Raw genomic sequence first — 21,843 nt, 5'->3', positions numbered from 1 at the left:
ACTCTCACATCCATACATGACCACAGGAAAAACCATAGCCTTGACTAGATGAACCTTAGTCGGCAAAGTAATGTCTCTGTTTTTGAATATGCTATCTAGGTTGGTCATAACTTTTCTTCCAAGGAGTAAGCATCTTTTAATTTCATAGCTGCATCACCATCTGCAGTGATTTGGGAACCAAAAAAATAAAGTCTGACACTGTTTCCACTGTTTCCCCATCTATTTGCCATGAAGTGATGGGACTGGATGCCATGATCTTCGTTTTCTGAATGTTGAGCTTTAAGCCAACTTTTTCACTCTCCTCTTTCACTTTCATCCAGAGGCTTTTTAGTTCTTCTTCACTTTCTGCCATAAGGGTGGTGTCATTTGCATATATGAGGTTATTGATATTTCTCCCAGCAATCTTGATTCCAGCTTGTGCTTTGTCCAGCCCAACATTTCTTATGATGTACCCTGCATATAAGTTAAATAAGCAGGGTGACAATATACAGCCTTGAAGTACTCCTTTTCCTATTTGGAACCAGCCTGTTGTTCCATGTCCAGTTCTAACTGTTGCTTCCTGGCCTGCATACAGATTTCTCAAGAGGCAGGTCAGGTGGTCTGGTATTCCCATCTCTTTCAGAATTTTCCACAGTTAATTGTGATCCACACAGTCAAAGGCTTTGGCATAGTCAATAAAGCAGAAATAGATGTTTTTCTGGAACTCTCTTGCTTTTTTCATAATCCAGCGGATGTTGGCAATTTGATCTCTGGTTCCTCTGCCTTTTCTAAAACCAGCTTGAACATCAGGAAATTCACAGTTCATGTACTGCTGAAGCCTGGCTTGGAGAATTTTGAGCATTACTTTACTAGCGTGTGAGATGAGTGCAACTCTGTGGTAGTTTGAGCATTTTTTGGCATTGCCTTTCTTTGGGACTGGAATGAAAACTGACCTTTTCCAGTCCTGTGACCACTGCTGAGTTTTCCAAATCTGTTGGCATATTGAGTGCAGCACTTTCACAGCATCATCCTTCAGTATTTGAAAGAGCTCCACTGGAATTCCATCACCTCCACTAGCTTTGTTCATAGTGATGCTTTCTAAGGCCCACTTGACTTCACATTCCAGGATGTCTGGCTCTAGGTGAGTGATCACACCTTCATGATTATCCGTGTCGTGAATATCTTTTTTGTACAGTTCTTCCATGTATTCTTGCCACCTCTTCTTAATATCTTCTGCTTCTGTTAGGTCCATACCATTTCTGTCCTTTATTGAGCCCATCTTTGCATTAAATGTTCCCTTGGTATTTCTAATTTTCTTGAAGAGATCTCTAGTCTTTCCCATTCTGATCTTTTCCTCTATTTCTTTGCATCTATTGCTGAAGAAGGCTTTCTTATCTCTTCTTGCTGTTCTTTGGAACTCTGCATTCAGATGCTTATATCTTTCCTTTTCTCCTTGGCTTTTCGCTTCTCTTCACAGCTATTTGTAAGGCTTCCCCAGACTGTCATTTTGCTTTTTTGCATTTCTTTTCTTGGGGGATGGTCTTGATCCCTGTCTTCTCTACCATGTCACGAACCTCATTCCATAGTTCATCAGGCACTCTATCTATCAGATCTAGGCCCTTAAATCTATTTCTCACTTCCACTGTATAATCATAAGGGATTTGATTTAGGTCATACTTGAATGGTCTAGCAGTTTTCCCTGCTTTCTTCAATTTCATTCTGAATTTGGTAATAAGGAGTTCACGATCTGAGCCACAGTCAGCTCCTGGTCTTATTTTTCTTGACTGTATAGAGCTTCTCCATCTTTGGCTGCAGAGAATATAATCAATCTGATTTTGGTTTTGACCATCTGGTGATGTCCATGTGTAGAGTCTTCTTTTGTGTTGTTGGAAGAAGGTGTTTGCTATGACCAGTGCATTTTCTTGGCAAAACTCTATTAGTCTTTGCCCTCTTCATTCCGCATTCGAAGGCCAGATTTGCCTGTTACCCCAGGTGTTTCTTGACTTCCTACTTTTGCATTACAGTCCCCTATAATGAAAAGGACATATTTTTTGAGTATTGGTTCTAAAAGTCTTGTAGGTCTTCACAAAACCGTTCAACTTCAGCTTCTTCAGCATTACTGGTTGGGGCATAGACTTGGATAACTGTGATATTGAATGGTTTGCCTTGGAGACGAACAGAGATCATTCTGTCGTTTTTGAGATTGCATCCAAGTACTGCATTTTGGACTCTTTTGTTGACCATGATGGTTACTCCATTTCTTCTGAGGGATTCCTGCCTGCAGGAGTAGATATAATGGTCATCAGAGTTAAATTCACCCAATCTAGTCCATTTTAGTTTGCTGATTCCTAGAATGTCGACATTCACTCTTGCCATCTCTTATTTGACTGTTTCCAATTTGCCTTGATTCATAGACCTGACATTCCAGGTTCCTATGCAATATTGCTCTTTACAGCATCGGACCTTGCTTCTATCACCAGTCACATCCACAGCTGGGTATTGTTTTTGCTTTGGCTCCATCCCTTCATTCTTTCTGGAGTTATTTCTCCACTGATCTCCAGTAGCATATTGGGCACCTATATATTGACACATATATTGACCTGGGGAGTACCTCTTTCAGTATCCTATCATTTTTCCCTTTCATACTGTTCATGGGGTTCTCAAGGCAAGAATACTGAAGTGGTTTGCCATTCCCTTCTCCAGTGGACCACATTCTGTCAGACCTCTCCACCAAGACCCGCCCGTCTTGGGTTGCCCCGCGGGCATGGCTTAGTTTCATTGAGTTAGACAAGGCTGTGGTCCTAGTTTGAGTAGAATGACTAGTTTTCTGTGAGTATGGTTTCAGTGTGTCTGCCCTCTGATGCCCTCTTGCAACACCTACCATCTTACTTGGGTTTCTCTTACCTTGGGCGTGGGGTATCTCTTCACGGCGGCTCCAGCAAAGTACTGCCACTGCTCCTTACCTTGGATGAGGGGTATCTCCTCCTGCTGCCCTTCCTGACCTTCAACGTGGGATGGCTCCTCTAGGCCCTCCTGCGCCCGCACAGCCACCATTCCTTGGGCGTGGGGTTGCTCCTCCGGGCCACTGCTCCTGACCTCGGGCGCCACCCCTGGCCTCCGACACAGGGTAGCTCCCCTCGGCCGTCGCCCTTGACCTGGTCGTGGGGTAGCTCTCGGCCACGCTTAGTGCACTGGTCGCCGCCGCCGCCTGCGCTTAGTGATTCATATAGAATGAATAGGTATATTTAAAATTAATAATGTAAAAAATTTTATAGAAGACAAAAGAACAGAAGACTGATTTAAAACAAATGCAGTCTTGAAAAAGGCCAGTTACATCGCTCAATCTTATATACAACTCTCATTAAATATTTAGTTTTATTTAAAAAAGAAAAAAAAAAAAAGAAAAGGTACCAAATACCAATTCTAAAAATAGAAATACATAGTCATTGAAATTTAAAACTTAATGTTTAAGAAGGAAATTAGACCTCCCCAAAGTATGGGAAAATAAGTGAATTAGAAGGGAAATTTGGAGGGAAGAATATGATATAGCACTGTTGTTGCTGTTCAGTCATTTCAGACTCTGCAACCCCATGGACTGTAACATACCAGGCTCCTCTGCCCTCCGCTGTCTCCTGGATTTTGCTCATATTCATTCTTATTGAGTCAGTGATGCTATCTAACCATCTCATCCTCTGCCGGCCCTTCTCCTTTTGCCTTCAGTCTTTACAGCATCAGGGTCTTTTCCAATGAGTTAACTGACTGTTCTCATGAGATGACCAAAGTATTGGAGCTTTGGCTTCAGCAACAAGGGGAAATATAGAAAAACAGGGCATATGAAAGAGTACTTTCAATGTGTGTTAATAAGTTTCCAGAGGAAGTGAAAAGAATGGCTCAGAATTTTCCAGAATTGACAAAATCAATATCTCTAGGCCTAAGATGCACAGTTTACAGGAGTAACAATAATAATAATAAAGTAGTAAGTCATACCCAGATATCATAAGAGTGAATAATATCAAACAAAAAGTTCTTATAACATTCAAAAAAATGTAAATTAATTACAAAGGCCCAATTATTAAAGCTTCAACCTCAACCACAGAAGATGGAAAATAATGGTGTTACAGTTTTGAAGTGTTAAAGTGTAAAAAAAAAAAAACTGTCAACATAGAAGCATAAAATTAAATAATCTATCCTTTAAGAATAAACTCAAACTAAACTTTCTCAACACTGCATTAATAAAGAGAAGTATAAGTAAATATATAAGTATTTGTAAAGGGAGTGGACATCCTTGTTAAATTACTAGCTTTTTACATTGATGTCTACATTTGATCTTAAATATATATATTACTATAATGAGAAATTAGTATTCAGTTCCCAGTTTATGAAGATGCTTTTGATCAGAGAGTAATAAATAAATTAAAGTTTCTGTTTGTCACTTGCATTTTCTGATTTTGATTTTTAAGATATGACCAGTCAATCAACTCTGCTTTACTCTCCAAAATCTCTGCTTAAATGTGAAATGCTTTATTTTCTCTGTTCTTTAACAAATCAGATATTATAAATGGGTGTGCCTTCTCGGTGCTCAAACTGTTCAAGTTCATCAGTTTGAGAAATAGCTATTGTTTTTGATGAACATTCTTATTAACTCCTTTGACTATCAGGTACAGAAAAATAATGTCTTGTATTTAAATTTTTAAAATTAATGCTTTAGATAAATCACTATTTTAGCAACTTTTTGCTAATATTTATTATATGTTATATACTATACTGCTTCCCAGGTGGTGCTAGTGGTAAAGAACCTGCCTGCCTTTGCAGGAGAGGTGAGAGACATGGGTTTGATCCCTGAGTTGGGAAGATTCCCTAGAGAAGATCATGGGACCTGATTCCAGTATTCTTGCTTGGCAAATCCTATAGACAGAGGAGCCTGCCTGGCTATAGTTCATAGAGTTGCAAGGAGTCAGACAGGACTGAAGTGACCTGGCACACACCTACCACACAGGAACTATGAAGAGCTCACTCATAAAACATTAAATTGTGAAACAGTAATGAAAATTTTCAGACTGACTTTGGCATTATAACAAAAAAAAAAAAAATAGGATGAAAAAATACAACAGATCATTTGCACTGAATTGGACTGAAAATATACTTAGCTTTCTGAAAAAAATATGTTTCCTTTGTGTTACACTTTGATTATAAAGGTCTTGTTCTTTATATGCAGAAAAACAGTGGTGATAATAGTTCCAAATATGGCATTAAATGTTTACTATTTTCTAGAACAAAAAGAATAGTACATGAAAATTTGATGTAGTGAATTACATGTAGTCTGCTATCAAGTCAGTCTCCTCATTTATAAATGTGTCATTGCTGCTTTTCTGTATAATAATGCATGCCTGACTTTGATTGGTTGATTCACTTATAGTCCAGGAGGACTGAGAACTGTGATAGAGAGCATTCAGTAGCGTGATCAGGATATCTCCTCTCTCAGAGACATGTACAAATAGCTCCTTATTAAAGTATGCATTTCCAAGTAAGATATTAAATTAGAATAATAGAATTGTAGAATTATAAGCCATAATAATGGTCATCATATCCAACTCCTTCATTTCGAAGATGTGGAAACTGAGGTTCAAAGAGGTTAAATAACATCCCTGGGGTGATACAGATACACAGAAGCTTCCCCAGAACCAAAATATCCCCTGAGCTCCTGTCCAGAACTGCTTCCACCATACCACACAGCAGGCCTGTGGAGGCAGGTTGTCAGATTTTAGAATTTAAATTATGACTTGGAAAGGAGGAAAATAAATTTCTTTATTGTTTTAGTTTTCTAAGTCCCCTTATCTAACATATTCCATTTTGGTGAAAGCTACATAAAGGAAGGTTAGGTAAATTATCAAAGAATGTCTCACTTTGTAAAGTGAGAATTCATCTCAGACCTGAATCTGCTGAAAGATCCCTAGTTTACAAATGCTTCAAATTTATATGAAAATTTAGAAAGATAGAGAGTGATTAAAAAGAGAAGGAAAGAAGGGAGGGAGGGTAAAAAGAAGATAAAAATGTAACATTGGAGGCGTAATCAGGGAACGATAGTAGATATAATACTTCACATCTAGAAATTATGAGAAACTTACCTACTGTAAGGGGGATTGTATCAGACTATGTTTACCTTAAAATCCATATTTAAATAATTTTGAATTGTTTTTTATTTTTACTGGTATTTTTTTATTGTGTTTTCTTTTATTAGGGGCCACCAATTTGTTAAACATCTTCATCCTCCTAATACTCATCTAAGTATTTTCTCACTCTCAATTTCCTATTGTTTGGGTAAATTATTTTCCAGTTGATAATTTTAAAATTTTGTATACATTTTATTTGTCCTGATCTTGGCCACTTATTTCAAAAGTATTAATGAATTGTTAAAATAGTAGGGATTTTAAAAGAAACCTACCAGCATTTATTTATGTGAATGAATCTTGAATGTTCATTTTGGATGAGTGGTCCATTATGAATTCTAGTTATATTCTTTGCTCATGCACAGATTTTTGTAATAGCTTCAAAGGCAAAAACATTCCTTCCTATTTTTATGATGAATTTTGTAACAGACATTGCTAGATTTCATTCTATAAATTCCTTTCTTTTATTTTCTATAGAATCTTAACTGGAGAAGTATCATCTGGAAGCTTCTGGGATTTCCCTTATGTTGAGTAAATCTGAAAAGGGAGCTTCATGAGGGCAGATATTTTTATCTGTTTTCTTTACTGTTGTATGATCAGAACCTGGAATAAATTCTAACATGTGCATGAGTGCGTGCTAAGTCGCTTCAGTCATGTCTGACTCTTTGTGACCCCATAGACTGTAGCCTGCAAGGCTCCTCTGCCCATGAGATTCTCCAGGCAAGAATACTGGCATGGGTTGCCATTTCCTCCTCCAGGGGATCTTTCCAACCCAGAAATCGAACCTGAGTCTCTTATGTCTCCTGTATCGGCAGGCAGATTCTGTATCACTAGTGCCACCTGGAAAGCCCCACATATACTGGATGCTTAAGAAATTGTTTGATGAAATAATGACAGAGAACACGTGCATGAATATTTGCCCCTTCTTGGTTCCTTTCACTATCCTAATGCATGGAACATGAGTGTGATGCTAAAGTCCATCCTGAGCCACGGATACTTGATGACAGGATGGAAACATGAAACAGGAATGGATCTTAGAGTTACAGAATGGCTCTGCATGGCCTCCTTCCAATTTTAGATGAGAGAGAAATGACGTTTTCTCTTCTCAAGAGATTAAGGTCATTGTTGGTTGGAAATTTCTGTTATAGGTGAACCTTGTGCATATCAATAAAACTTTACTTTTTAAAAAACAGTGGAAAGTAATCAGAAAAATATGGTGGAAAATTCCTGTGAACCTGATGTAAAGAGTTCATTTATTTTTGTCAGAAATACGTTTGATAAACACTTAATAAACCTTGTCAGTTTTATATTTTCAAAATTATAGTTAATGGATGGAAGCCCTAATCAGGACATAATCTTTTATCTATAATGAGGAACTATTTATTGAAACTGAAGTAAAAGAAACTTTAGGAAGAATAACATAGAAAGAAGTTAATATGTCATGTTAAGCACTGTATTTTGATGTTTAAATAGTATGTGTGTGAGGAGGGTGGGGAGCTTCCCAGGTGGCGCTAGTGGTAAAGAACCTGCCTGCCAATGCCAGAGACAAAGAGATGTGGGTTCAGCCCCTGGGATGGGAAGATTCCCCGGAGGAGGGCAGGGCAGCTCACTCCAGTATTCTTGCCTGGAGAATCCCATGGACAGAGGAGCCTCACAGTCTGCGGCCTATAGGATCACAAAGAGTTGGACACAATTGAAGCAACTTAGCAGCAGCAGCAGCTGTGTGTTTGTGTACATTTTAGTTGTGTAAACCTAAAACAATTCTCCATATTTGAATAGAATAAATTATATTTTTATTTACATGTATTATATATTTGTAGTCAAATAGCTACATATTGTGGGCTTCCTGTTTGGCTCAGCTGGTTAAGAATCCTCCCACAATGTGGGAGACCTGGGTTCAATCCCTGGGTTGGGAAGATTCCCTAGAGAAGGGAAAGGCTACCCACTCCAGTATCCTGTCCTGGAGAATTCCGTGGACTGTATAGCCTCTAGGGTCACAAAGAGTTGGCCATGACTGAGCAACTTTCACTTTTACTTTCAGCTACATATTGTAGCTCTATTTGCAAAAAATTTAGTAAGGGGCACTCATAATATTTAAGTAACAACCTTAAAGTCATTCAGGTGGTAAGAGGCAAATTCAAATCTTAACCTATGACTCCAGAGCTGTGTTCTTTCTTTTCATTCATGCTAAGATTTTGTGATAACCAGTGAAGGCAAAATATCTACTCTATTCAAGATGTATAATTGTATAATTACAGTATATTTCATTGATAACATAAGGGCATTATAATTTTAATGGTGAAGCAGTTCATATAAGATGAAAACCATTCAGATTATAGGCCTAAACTCATTTTATCAATGGCTGTCAGATTCCAGAATGAGTATGTGAATGAATGAATAACTTTCTAGTGAGTAGTTCACTGAGAACCAGCATGGATTAACTAAAGAAGTGAAAACAATTTATGTTAGACTCAACAAATTTCTATTGACTACAATGACTAAATTTGTATATAGAAGAATTTTGTAGATATGTAGTATCTGGATTTCAATAAGTCACCTGGTCAAGTCTGTGGAAAAGAATGAATGATAACAATGGAATAATAGTGTAAAATGAATGGGGTTTATAGTAAGTATAGTAAGTGGACTATACCTAAATAATTGATTAACAGGTTGATACAGCTCAGAACCAATACCATTGCTTTGTAGTCACCTCCTGTGTGCACATCCACATTGTTCCAGTTAGTAGAGAAAATAAATTACCTTAGACAAATGATGTTACAATCTTCATAATTTGAGTTCAAGCCATAGATAGAGATGATTTTGCCATCTAAGTAATTCTGTATTTTCAACCTTAATGTGGTGAATAAAAATCTTTTATAGCAAGTGTCTTGTGAAACACAACTTGCATTAAGAGGAAGTAACATTTTGTTAAAAGTTATTGGATGGTAAAATTGTCAAAAAGGACTCTGAAATTCTTTCCTCCTTGTCCATGCCATTCTTTTCAAAGGTACAGATAGTGTTATCTCTGACCTTGAGCACGGGTGACCTGATACTGTGAGTACAATTTGCCTCTTGAAAATCTAACTAAGGAAACAGGTGCACAGATTGGAAATCACATGCTCCTGCTGCTGCTGCTAAGTCGCTCCAGTCGTGTCCAACTCTGTGCGACCCCATAGACGGCTTTTCCTAATCGCTAAAGCTGGTGGATAGCTTGTTTCTGTAGGTGCTGAAAGAGGGTTGGACCATTGCAGACTGACCAAGCTTGTTCAATCTGCTACTTAGTGACAATCAGAGCAAGACCAGAGACCTTGAATATTGCCAGCATTATATAGCACAGCACAGACAATTGTCATAATATTTCCAGCTGTCACTGAGAGACTAAGCCAGATTTAGGAATGCTGCTAAGTCACTTCAGTCGTGTCCAGCTCTGTGCGACCCCATAGACGGCAGCCCACCAGGCTCCCCTGTCCCTGGGATTCTCCAGGCAAGAACACTGGAGTGGGTTGCATAATCATTATAGTCATATTTATTCCAGCCCCTTCATTATTAGTTCTGGATATGGCATGTTTATCTCTTAAATTAAGAATGATTTGTTCCCATGTAGTGCCTATCACTTGAGAATTTCAACGTGCTTTATGAGCTTTGGGCTGAGTTTACATCTAGCCCGGAACTTCTGCCAGTGCTCTTCTGGGTCCCTCTGGAGCTCTTCTGCGTGTGCTACTATTTCCTTAATGGCACTTCTCACTCAGATCATCTCTGTTGGGATGACAAAGAATTCTGCTGAGGTTTGGAGGAAAATGTGAATTTGAATTTGGAGCACTGGCTCTTTAATCCTTTCAGCTCTCTTTGAAGTAAAGAAGTGATGACAATTATTGCATCCATTTTCTAGACTGGATTTCAGTGTGTTGCCATTGAAACCATCTCTGCAGAGGTGACTTACAGGCCTTAGGCTGTCCTCCGCCATATGCTGCCTCCCTGGTATAAATTAAAGTGGGAAGAGAACAGAGAGATTTAGATCCCAGAGCTTGTTTCTATAAAATTAAGTAACATTTGATTTTCACGCATTTAAAATGGATGACTTAGTTTCTTCTTTGTAAGATACAAGGTACCACACAAAATAGTTTGAAAATAATTTGAACTCTATCCATTTAACCTGTTATTGATGGGTTGCTATATACAAGTACATATATATATATATGTATATAATTCATTCTGACCCTGTTACTTTTTTCACTTTTGAGCAAATTTGTATATCTTACCTCTACTTTATACTCAGATCAATATTAAATTATTATTTAAAAATTATTATTTAAAAATTATTATTATTATTTCATAGCCATATTCTTCAAGAAGCATTGTTGAAACAACAGCATGCAATATGCTGTTTTAGGGGCTGCACTGGGTGAGTAAGGGGAGGCAAAAGTGATTCATTTGTGTATTTTGGAAGCCAAAGTATCCTGTAAACTAATGCTTTATATGTCATCTCACAAAATGGATCATAAATAAGTTGAGGTTTATATTTCACATACTTTTTTAATCTTTGAAAAAGTTTCAAATATAGCTTCCCAACATAAACACACAGATACACACACACAGACACATGGGAAAAAAAGCATTCTTGGAACTCTATAGAGATAATCAGCACCAAAATCCTGACATTTTTCCCACTTTTCTTGTGTTAAAAACATACCACTTCTGTCAGTTATTGCTAGATATTTTCTCAAATGCAGACTTATCCTTCTACCAAAGTAGAAATGCCATTAAAAAAAACTTTAAAGTAGTTTTTCAAAAATCAGCATGATGGATTTTTAAATGTTTGTTCATCAATAATATCCCATCACTGGGACTACACTGAAAAAGCATAAAATTCTATTTGTTGGGACTGCCGGATGCTATAATGGCCCAGTTGCTAATTGCTCTGTAAAACCCAGAGACAGTATTCCGTACACACCATATTTTCAGGATGCAGAATTTGATTAATTGATGCTGGATGGTTGGCTATCATAAGGCATGACATTTAGTCCAAACAGATGAAAACTGGTTGAAAAAAACTGTGTTCAAAAGCATTGAAAAACAAGAACATGAAGGGTCAAAGGGCAATGGGAAGAAAGCTATTTGACAGTTAGCTCATATTTACCTTATAAATTTTTTAATAATAGCTGATGCTTTTTAATCTCTGACTGTCTTACACTACAAAGTGTAAGTCAATGTATAAGCTAATTGCAGAAAGCAAAAGTGGTATTTAATGCACTGGACACTTTCACAAAGTATTGTATCTCTAATTAGTGTTTGTAACTGATGTGACAGCAGTTTATAGAGCACCAAAATAGTTCCTAATTTGTCAAGTGGGTCTGAAGCTTATGGCAGCTTTCTGATCATCTCCCTTGCCGCAGGACCTGAAAGCACCTTCAAAAAGCTTTCTCTCATTGATCTTTAGTCAGATGCTGACCGAGAAGCAGACAGCCCTGCCAGAAAGAAGATAGATAGGTGCTGTACTGGCATGAAAAACACCGCACCCTTAATGAAAAAGGTTCCTGCTTATAACTCATGTGTGTGTACAAACACATCCACACAGGGGGTTTCAGTGAGAATAGCAGTCCTGGAAATTAAGGGGAATGCATTTGCTATTTATTTTTTCATTCTTCTCACATACGGTTGCCCATCATGAATGTCTAGAATGCACTAAGCAGGCTGTTTGTTAGTGCCTCCTTGGTTTCTTTTTTGTGGCTCTCTAAGGTGGAATGTTTTAATGATTAGCTTATAATTTTTAGACAGCTGGTGAGCTAATGCAGGCACAGAAGATAAATACCAAATTGTGGTGTTGTTCTAAGCATAAATAAAAGGTTGTTTGATATAAATTTTGAATTTATAAGAATATATATACTACAGATTAAAATCTCATCTGTGTTTTGCGGCAATCCCCCTGCTGTCTTTCTGATGCTAAAGGATGATGTTCCCATGATAGACTATCAATGATATATTTGTATTTTAGAATGGCTTATGTAATAGGAAAAATATCCAAGAAAGTTACTCAGTATGCATTTGTCAGCTACTTTTTAATTTGTCAGGTTAACAGAATGTATTACTAAAGATAACATGATGATTATCCCACCCACATCACATCTTAGCATCAGAGTCCTGGGCACTACACCAGGGAAATCATTAAGCAACTTGAAAAGGGCACACTGTCCGCATTGATAGGGACCAGTTCATTGAAAAATGCAATCACCTCATCCTTAGGGAGGAATGTGTTGTGTTTAGCAAGTCCAGCCACCAAATTTTGCTACTTACTAACCTTGGTGCTCAAGGTTTATTTCTTATAAACATTTTCTGAGAATTACAAGTTGCTTTTCTCTGTTAACTCCCAATCATTTCCAAGTGAACTGTAGTTTGAGATAAATTATGGGGGGAGACGATGTACAATTTAGCTAACTATAACTGCAGAGATTCAAATCAACATGGCAAAAATAATCTCTCTTCTAGTCCCCATTTTTATTATCTTCCTATGTTTCATAGGTTGGGAGAGGGTCCATCCTAGCCAGCGTATTAAAAACCAGACACACCAGTTTACTGACAAAGGTCTGTATAGTCAGAACTATGGTTTTTCCAGTAGTCATGTACAGATGTGAGAGCTGGAACATGAAGAAGTCTGAGCACCGAAGAATTGATGCTTTTGAATTGTGTTACTGCAGAAGACTCTTGAGAGTCACTTGGATTGCAAGGAGATCAAACCAGTCTTAAGTGAACCAGTCATTCCTAAAGGAAATCAACCCTGAATGTTCATTAGAAGGACTGATGCTGAGACTGAAGCTCCAGTACTTTGGCCACCTGATGTGAAGAGCCAACTCATTAGAAAAGACCCTGATTCTGGGAAAGATTGAGAACAGGAGGAGAAGAGGGTGATAGAGGATGAGATGGTTGGATGGCATCATCAAGTCAATGGCCATGAGTTTGAGCAAACTCGGCAGATGGTAAAAGACAGGGAAGACAAGCTGTAGCCTATGGGATGGCAAAGAGTTGGATATGACTTAGCTATTGAACAACAGTCATCCTCTTGCAAAACCTGGGAGCATTCTTTGGCTTGTATTTTCCTCACCTACATTCTTCTTATCAAGTCATAACCAATCCTTCTCCAAGTCTTAGATTTATCAGTTAATAATTCTCAAATCTATCTACTATTCTCCACTGACACCAGCTTAATTTACCATCTTCTGTAAACTGATGCTACAAGAACCTCTTAATGAGTGTCACTTAATCTACTCTACTCCCACAAATGTATTCTTAAGGAATAAACCAGTTATGATACTCTTGCATAAAAGGTTTGATGCAGTGGTTTTTAAACCATTGTGGCTCAGAAGTCTTCCTTCATATTATCAAATTTATTTAGTCCCAAAACTTTTTGTTCTTGTAGGTATATCCATTTATGTTTATCGTGAAAGTGAAGTGAAAGTGTTAGCAGTTCAGTTGTGCCCACCTCTTGCAACTCCATGGACTGTAGCCCACCAGGCTCCTCTGTCCATGGAATTCTCTAGGCAAGAATGCCAGAGTGGGTAGCCATTCCCTTCTCCAGGGATCTTCCTGAACCAGGGATCAAACCCAGGTTTCCTGCATTACAGGTAAATTCTTTACCATCCTAGTCACTATGGAAGACTGATATTTATCATATTAGAAATTAAAACTGAGAAATTAAAAGTTATTTACATATTAATTCATTGAAAAGTAAAAGAACATTGCAGTGTATTTTTTGTGTGTGAAAAATCGTTGTGTTTTCCAAAACAGGCAATGACAAGAACAGCATCGTTTTACATTTTTGCAAATCTCTTTAAGATCTAGATTAGTAGAAGATAGCTGGGTTCTTATTTCTGCTTCTGTGTTCAATCTGTTGCAATATGTTGTTTAGTTGAAGCATATGAAAAAAGTCCAGCTTCTGAGACATAAGTAGTTTGAAGGTAGATCTTGGTAGTCTTTTCAGCTAGGCTTTTTTGAAATTACACTAAAATTTTTCTTTAAGGAATTTTACATTTTTTAAAATTAATTTTTATTAGAGTAGATTTGCTTTACAATGTTGTATTTTTTCTACTTACAGCAAAGTGAATCAGCTATACATATATACATATATGCCCTCTCTTGAATTTCCACAAAGCATTGAGTAGAGTTCCCTGAACTACATATTTGGTTCTCATTAGTTTTCTATTTTATACATAGTAGTGTCTATGTGTCATTCTCAGTCTCCCAATTCATCCCATCCCCTCTTCCACCTCCTTGATGTCCACACATTTGTTCTCTATGTCTGAGTCTATTGCAAATAAGATCATCGATACCATTTTTCTAGATTCCACATATATGTTTTAATATATGATATTTTTTTTCTTTTTCTGACTTAATTTCACTCTGTATGACAGTCTCTAGGTCCATCCACATCTCTACAGATGACCCAATTTCCTTCCTTTTTATGGCTGAGTAATATTCCATGTACCACATTTTCTTTATCCATTTCTTCTGTTGATGGCCATGGTTGCTTCCAGTCTCAGCTGTTGTAAATAAGTGCTTCAGCTGAACCTTGGGGTGCATGTGTCTTTTTTGACTTACAGTTTTCTTTGGGTGTATGCCCAGGATTGGGATTCCTGGGTCATATGGTTGTCCTATTTTTAGTTTTAAAGGAACCTTCATACTGTTCTCCAGAGTGGTTGTATCAATTTACATTCCCACCAACAATGCAAGAGGGGTTGCTTTTTCTTCCTACCCTCTTCAGCATTTATTGTTTGTAGATTTTTAAACTCTTTCATGCATGCATGCTCAATCACTCAGTTATGTCCGACTCTTTGTAACCCCTTGCACTGTAGCCCACCGGGCTCCTCTGTCCATAGGATTTCCTAGGCAAGAATACTGGAGTGGGTTGACATTTCCTTCTCCAGGGGATCTCCTACATCTCTTGTGTTGACAGGAGGATTCTTTACCACTGTGCCACCAGGGAAGCCCTATTGTTTGTGGATTTTTAAATGATGGCCATTCTGATAAGTGTGAGGTCATACCTCCTGGTTTTGATTTGTATTTTGCCAATAATTAGTGATGTTGAGCATTTGTGTATGTGTGTGTATTTGTTGGCCATATGTATGTTTTCTTTGGAAAAATGTTTAGGTCTTCTGCCCATTTTTGATTGGATTGTTTAATTTTTTGATATTAAGCTACCTGAGCTGTTTGTAAATTCTGGAGATTAATTCTTTTTCAGTTGCTTCATTTGCAAGTTTTCCCCCCATTCTGAAGGTTTTCTTTCTGTCTTGCTAATGGTTTTCTTTGCTGGGAAAATTGGACAGCTACATATAAAAGAATGAAATTAGAATACTCCCTAATACAATATACAAACATACAGTCAAAATGGATTAAAGACTGACTATAAGGCCAGACAGTATAAAAGCCACAGAGGAATACATAGGCAGACCACTCTTTGTTGTAAATTGCAGCAGGATCTTTTTTGATCCACCTCCTAGAATAATGAAAATGAAAACAAAAATTAACAAATGGGACCTAATTAAATTTAAAAGCTTTTGCACAGCAAGGGGGTTTTACATTTTTTAAGGGGAAGAAAGTACTTTTTTTTTTTTTCTCACTTGACTACATCAGGATATTCCTGAATGATTAGCTGGGCTGTGGAATCCGAAAACATATCACTGAACTTTTTGTACTCTGTTACATTAAAATTCATTGGTGTTTCCAGCATTGTAAATGGATCTTTTACCCATGAGTGATTTTAAACATCATGCACTCATTTGGAAAATATTACTTTGGTGAGTTATATAGATCTTCAAATGTTGACATATTTCTTTTATTCAATATCAAAATATCACATTTGTTACTGTCACTACCACATGTATCAGAAGTCTTTAGGTATTTGGAAACTGTCAGGCTCATCATGGTAGTGGATATACATTTTCCAAAATTCACTTGAAACCTCTAGCTTTATCATTTTTAACAATTGGTATTTTGTTTGAAGTGACAGGTGCACTTAGTTGATTTCTGATAAAATGACTTCCATGTACCAAGTATGAATAACCATCGTCTGTCTGTAAGTCTTTCTTTCGAGTAAAAATGGTGTTTGGTGAAAATATCAGCTTGTTTAGCTCACAACTCAAATAATTGCATAAATGCTTTTCTTTGAGACAACTATCCTACTTGGATATGCACCAGAAGAGTTTTACTTCTCAGTTCATGCACAGAACATTTTAAACATTTGTACTCAGATGTTGATATTTATAGAAATGGTGGTTTTTATTACTGCACCAAGATATTCTTAAGTGAAATTAGCTTTGCTTCCCTCCTCCCAGGAGTACATGGGTGAATACTGTCAGTACAGTTTGGTGCCACAGTCTTGGTTCATGCTAGAAGGTACTAGCAGTTTTTCCCAGCACTCTTTTGCACAATCCATGTACATTTTCCCAAGAATTCTTCTGCACAACATTCTTTTACAATATGACTTATTCCAGAATAAAGCATAATATTAAAAAAATTAAACTCTTTGAATATATTGTGTTTGTGGTCAACATAAAATAAAGTTTTTTCAATGAGTAGCTGGTGCTGTTACCAGACACGTACAAACAAAACACAGTCCCAACCTGTATGTGCATTGGTCCAGTTAAACTTCAAAAATAACAATTCCTCAGCTGCTAAGTCACTTCAGTCGTGTCCGACTCTGTGCGACCCCATAGACGGAAGCCTACCAGGCTCCCCCGTCCCTAGGATTGTCCAGGCAAGAACACTGGAGTGGGTTGCCATTTCCTTCTCCAATGCATGAAAGTGAAAAGTGAAGTGAAGTCACTCAGTCGTGTCCGACTCTTCCCGCCCAACCCCATGGACTGCAGCCTACCAGGCTCCTCCGTCTATGGGATTTTCTAGGCAAGAGTACTGGAGTGGGGTGCCATTGCCTTCTCCCAACAGTTCCTCAGAGGAGATGTAAACTTGGCCTTCACATTTTCAACTAAGTCATTATTTTAACAAAGTACTATATTGTTGGAAACTGACAGTGCCGTGTTTCCTTCTACTGCCGTTTCCTCCAACAAGTATTCAGAAATTTGTCAACTCTACAAGGCTTTGTTAGTCTTTCAGTTGTTGTTTGAATGTCTCCATCCAAAATAAAATCCTTTACAAAATACAATGTAACCTGTAAAGTGCTTTAGTGTGTTATTCATTTCTGCTCTGCAAAGTGGTGAACCATTTTTACCTTTCAAAATTCATTTATCCTATGTATAAAATATTCAATTCCTTTTCCTTTACATTCTGAATGATTGGTCTCAAAATGATGCCACCATAATACTATTCTAAAAGTTCTGTTTTGCAAGACATGATAAAGTAAATGTTTAATATCTCTGAAGTTGATGGAAAGGTAGCTTTTATCATATTTTCAATTTCTTATTTACAGATTTTTTATTTCCTCTGGAGTATATTCTTCTCTTCCATGAGTTAGAGAATTCTGATATATCTGCTTCATCTTTTATGAGAATTCTGATATATCTGCTTCATCTTTTATAGTGTCTTTAGACGTAGATGGTGCAATGGCAGGTTAAGAAATCAGGTCCTCTAATCTCTCTTTAAAGGTCAATGATCCATCCTAAAATATAATAAAAATATATTATAAATAAGCTTGATTTATTTTAGAATAAAATGGTACTTAACTAAAAAAATAACATTTTTGGAAAAGATCAACAATTTAGAAACATTTTCAAAATTAAAAATGTACTATAAATGTGAAAGTATTTTTAGTTCTTTATGTATTTCTGCACAAAGGAAACTTTAGGATTTCAAGCTAGTAATTTGTGGAAAGATAATGAAGTTGAAAAATTATAGCAAGTATACTCAGAAATAACTAGTAATAGCACAGTAGAAATGCTGATATCAAACCGTTAGTCTCTGAAACTGCATGTATTTATACCTTAAGAAAACACAAAAAATGCACATAGCCATCAGAGAAATGACATCACAGTCTATGTAGAGTCTGAAAATGTCCACCATACACAGTGCAAGAAAGGATGTGTTAAAGGCTTTTTGCACATAATACTTTTTAGTATTATTATGAAAATGGTTTTGACCCTGGGATCTCCTGAAAGAGACTCAAAGACCTTCAGGAGTCCTCAGAGCATATTTTGTCTATTACTGATATAATGAATGTTTACTGAACACTCCTAGGATTAAAATAAAAAATTTTAACATGCTTGAAAAAACACTCTAAGGCTTCACTTTTCTGTACAAGTCTACCCTCACCTCTAATCAGGCTACCCCATCAAATTCTCTCTGACTCCGGGGACTTACCTCCTCTGCCTTCCTTACTCTTGGAGGGCCCATTTTGCTCCAACCTATCTACTAATGGTTGAAGGCTTAGCTTCCTCAGCTGTTCAGACATTTTTTGATTCATTACTCTAAGGTCCAAATTATTATGCCCATAATTATACCTATTTATTATTTACTATTATTCAGATACCATTTGTGCTTTGTCATGGTTGACTTTTCTCTCCTACACACTCCAACTTCATTCAGTTCTCCTTTAGAGTTTGCACTCAACAATTTTTAGTTAAAACTATAATGTTTACATTACTTTGATTATGTAAATATTGTTCACTTCAGAGAAAAGTAATGTATTAAGAATATGTTTCATTTCTTTTACCATTTTTCTGTTATTAGTAAGCCTCATTTTTTCACATGTACTATACTATAAATACATATTTGAACATCTTAAATTTCTTTGTCAGATCTATCATACACTTATCACTAGGTTATTTTTTTCAAACATCAAAGCATGTCAAAAATTTATCAGTCCTATTTTCTCCCTTTGTTAAAAAATTATTTTTTACTCGAATTCATACTGACTAATTTTTAGGCTACATGGCTGCTATTCTGGCTTTCCTTCAATTAATGCTTTTATCCTATGTTTAATTATCACTTCCTGGATCCCATATTTTCTATTTTCTCCGTGAAAGAGAAATTTTATTGGGGCATATACTCCAGTTGGGTTAACATCCTGAGTCCTTGCATGTTAGAAATTATTTTACCCTGATCCTTGATGGATAGATAGTTGTTTCTCTGGAAGTGGTGGAGAGAAGATGGTAAGGATGTCTCCTGTTGCCATGCAGACTGTCATTTGATACTTTTGTCAGCTTGAAATTTCATGCCTATGGCCACCACCCCTAGTGTTCCTACGTCTATGTTGAGAATATATCTTCTCCTTTCTGAGGTTGTGTTGCTGGCTGGGGAAGGATGCTCATCATTTAGCTTCCCCACATGGGGTGGGGAAGGCATCTTGCTACCTGTCAGTATATAAACTTTTGCTACTTCTCCCATCCTTAGCCCTGCACCCCAATCCTGCCTTGCTTTTCCTGGTACCTCAGAGTCCTGACATTTTCAGAGTTCATAGCTCAAGTCTTCTTGGTGTATTCCTCTGTTGGCACTATCTTATAACTTCCTCAGATCTGTTAACTATTCCTTTGTCCTCTTTCTATCTTCTAAAACTTTTCTGAAATATTTTTTCCTGCCTTTGGTGATTTGCTTTATCCCTGTGAGATGATGCTTGTCTAAAAATTAAAAAAAATTTTTTTCTTATCACTTTGGGTCTTGGGAGAGAGAAAGGTATGTTCCTCTGGTTAATCTGACATCTTTTCTAGAAACTTCTTGATCCTGAAAAAAATAATTTTGGAGATATGTACCTAGCATATGGATCCAGTGCAGGGTCACCAGTTATCCTGGCTTGACTCAGGATTCTGGGGATGAAGGACTCAGGGCTAAAACTGGCAAAGTCTGAGGTAAACTGAAACTATTGGTCACTCCAGAAATAGCTTTCTATTATGGCACTCATAGAAATACTCCATCCTTGTAGATGGAAAGCACTTCTGTTATTAAAAGTATTTCCCCATGGGTTCACATATCACCCACAAATATTTATTGGGCACTTAATTGCATAATGGGCTGCATGAGGCACCTCAAAATAAACATATCAGATATTTAGCCCTATGAACTTTTCTGCCTTTTTTTTTTTTAAGTATCAGGTGAGTAAAGACACATTCTAGAAAAAGAATCTCTCCATCTGTTCCCCAATGGCAGAGTAGTTTCCCTGAAAGTTTTATTCTCTCCCTCTCTACAGATATAGATATGGATCCTAAATTCGCCCATTTGTCTTTTTTTAAATTAAACCCTACTAGTCCTTGCTTTATATCCTCACAGATTCTGGGTTTTGTTGTCACATCATGAGACAATAAGACATTAAAATGCAACCAGCAGACATTGTATAAATCAGGCAGATTTTCAACATCATGGTGCTGGATGTATATTCTACACGGAAAAAAGCGAGGTACTCTAGGTGTAAGAAGCAGGATTGAAATCTCTAGAGTTAAAGAGCTTGTCAGGGCCTCAGAAAAGGAATAGGGATACAAAATAAACTCCTGTTATTCTAGAGAAAAAGAGTGATAAATAGATAAATGGCAGAAAATCAGCTATATGATCTGAGCCAAACTGGAGGTGGGAGTGTATCAAGATCATGGCCTTAGAAAGACCATGCTTTACTGAGCAGTTTGGTATGGAGGGCTCACAGGACCCCAGGATTACTGAAGTGTGGTTAATTCTTAAAATTATGATCCTAGTGGAGAGAAAATGTTACAATATTGACTGTCTTGTGCAGTGTGGTCAATAATAAATGTAATGCAAGTGCTTACATATTACTTAACCAGGTTCTAAGTATTGTTTTTAGTGCTTTCTATGCACAGCTCTCCCTCAGTTTATGATGGAGTTATGTCTACCATAAGTGTCATCATAAACACAAAATACTGTAAGTTGAAAATGCATGTAGTACATCTAACTTACCGGTCATCATAGGTTAGCCCAGCCTAACCTAAGGATGCTCAGAACACTTAGATTAGCCTGCAGGTGGGCAAAATCACCTGACACAAAGCTTATTTTATAATAAAGTGTTGAATATCTCATATAATTTATTGATTGCTATACTGAAAGTGAGAAACAAAATGGTCGTGTGGATATAGAATGGTGGCAACTGTATGATTGTTCCCCTCGTGATAGTGTGACTGACTGGGAGCTGTAGCTGGCTGGCTGCCACTGCCACTGCTGAGACGGAATATCTGCCACGTATTGCTAGCCCAGGAAAAGATCAAAATTCAAAACTGAGAAAGGAATACAACAAGGCTGTATACTGTCACCCTGTTTATTTAACTTATATGCAGAGTATATCATGTGAAATGCCAGACTGAATGAATTACAAGCTGGAACCAATTTTGCTGGGAGAAATATCTACAGCCTCAGATATGCACATGGCACCACTAAAAGTGAGGAACTAGAGAACCTCTTGATGAGGGTGAAAAAGGAGAGGAAAAAGCTGGCTTGAAACTCAACATTCAAAAAACTAAAATCAAGGCATCCGGTCCCAGCACTTCACTGGAAACAGAAGGAGAAAAAGTGGAAGCTGTGACAGATTTTTTTTTTCCTCTTGGGCTCCAAAATCACTGAGGACAGTGACTGCAACCATGCAATTAAAACAGACTTGCTCCTTGGAAGGAAAGCTCTGACAAACCTAGACAGCATATTAGAAGACAGAGACATCACTTTGCTGACAAAGGTTTAAAAAACCATAGATTTCTGGTATTTCCAATACTTATGTATGGATGTGAGAGCTGGACCATAAAGACGGTTGAGCTCTGATACTTTCGAA

This window comes from Capricornis sumatraensis, chromosome 2 (genome assembly GCF_032405125.1).
Source record: "Capricornis sumatraensis isolate serow.1 chromosome 2, serow.2, whole genome shotgun sequence".
Classification (NCBI taxonomy): Eukaryota; Metazoa; Chordata; class Mammalia; order Artiodactyla; family Bovidae; genus Capricornis; species Capricornis sumatraensis.
Note: the sequence above shows the minus strand (reverse complement) of the source record.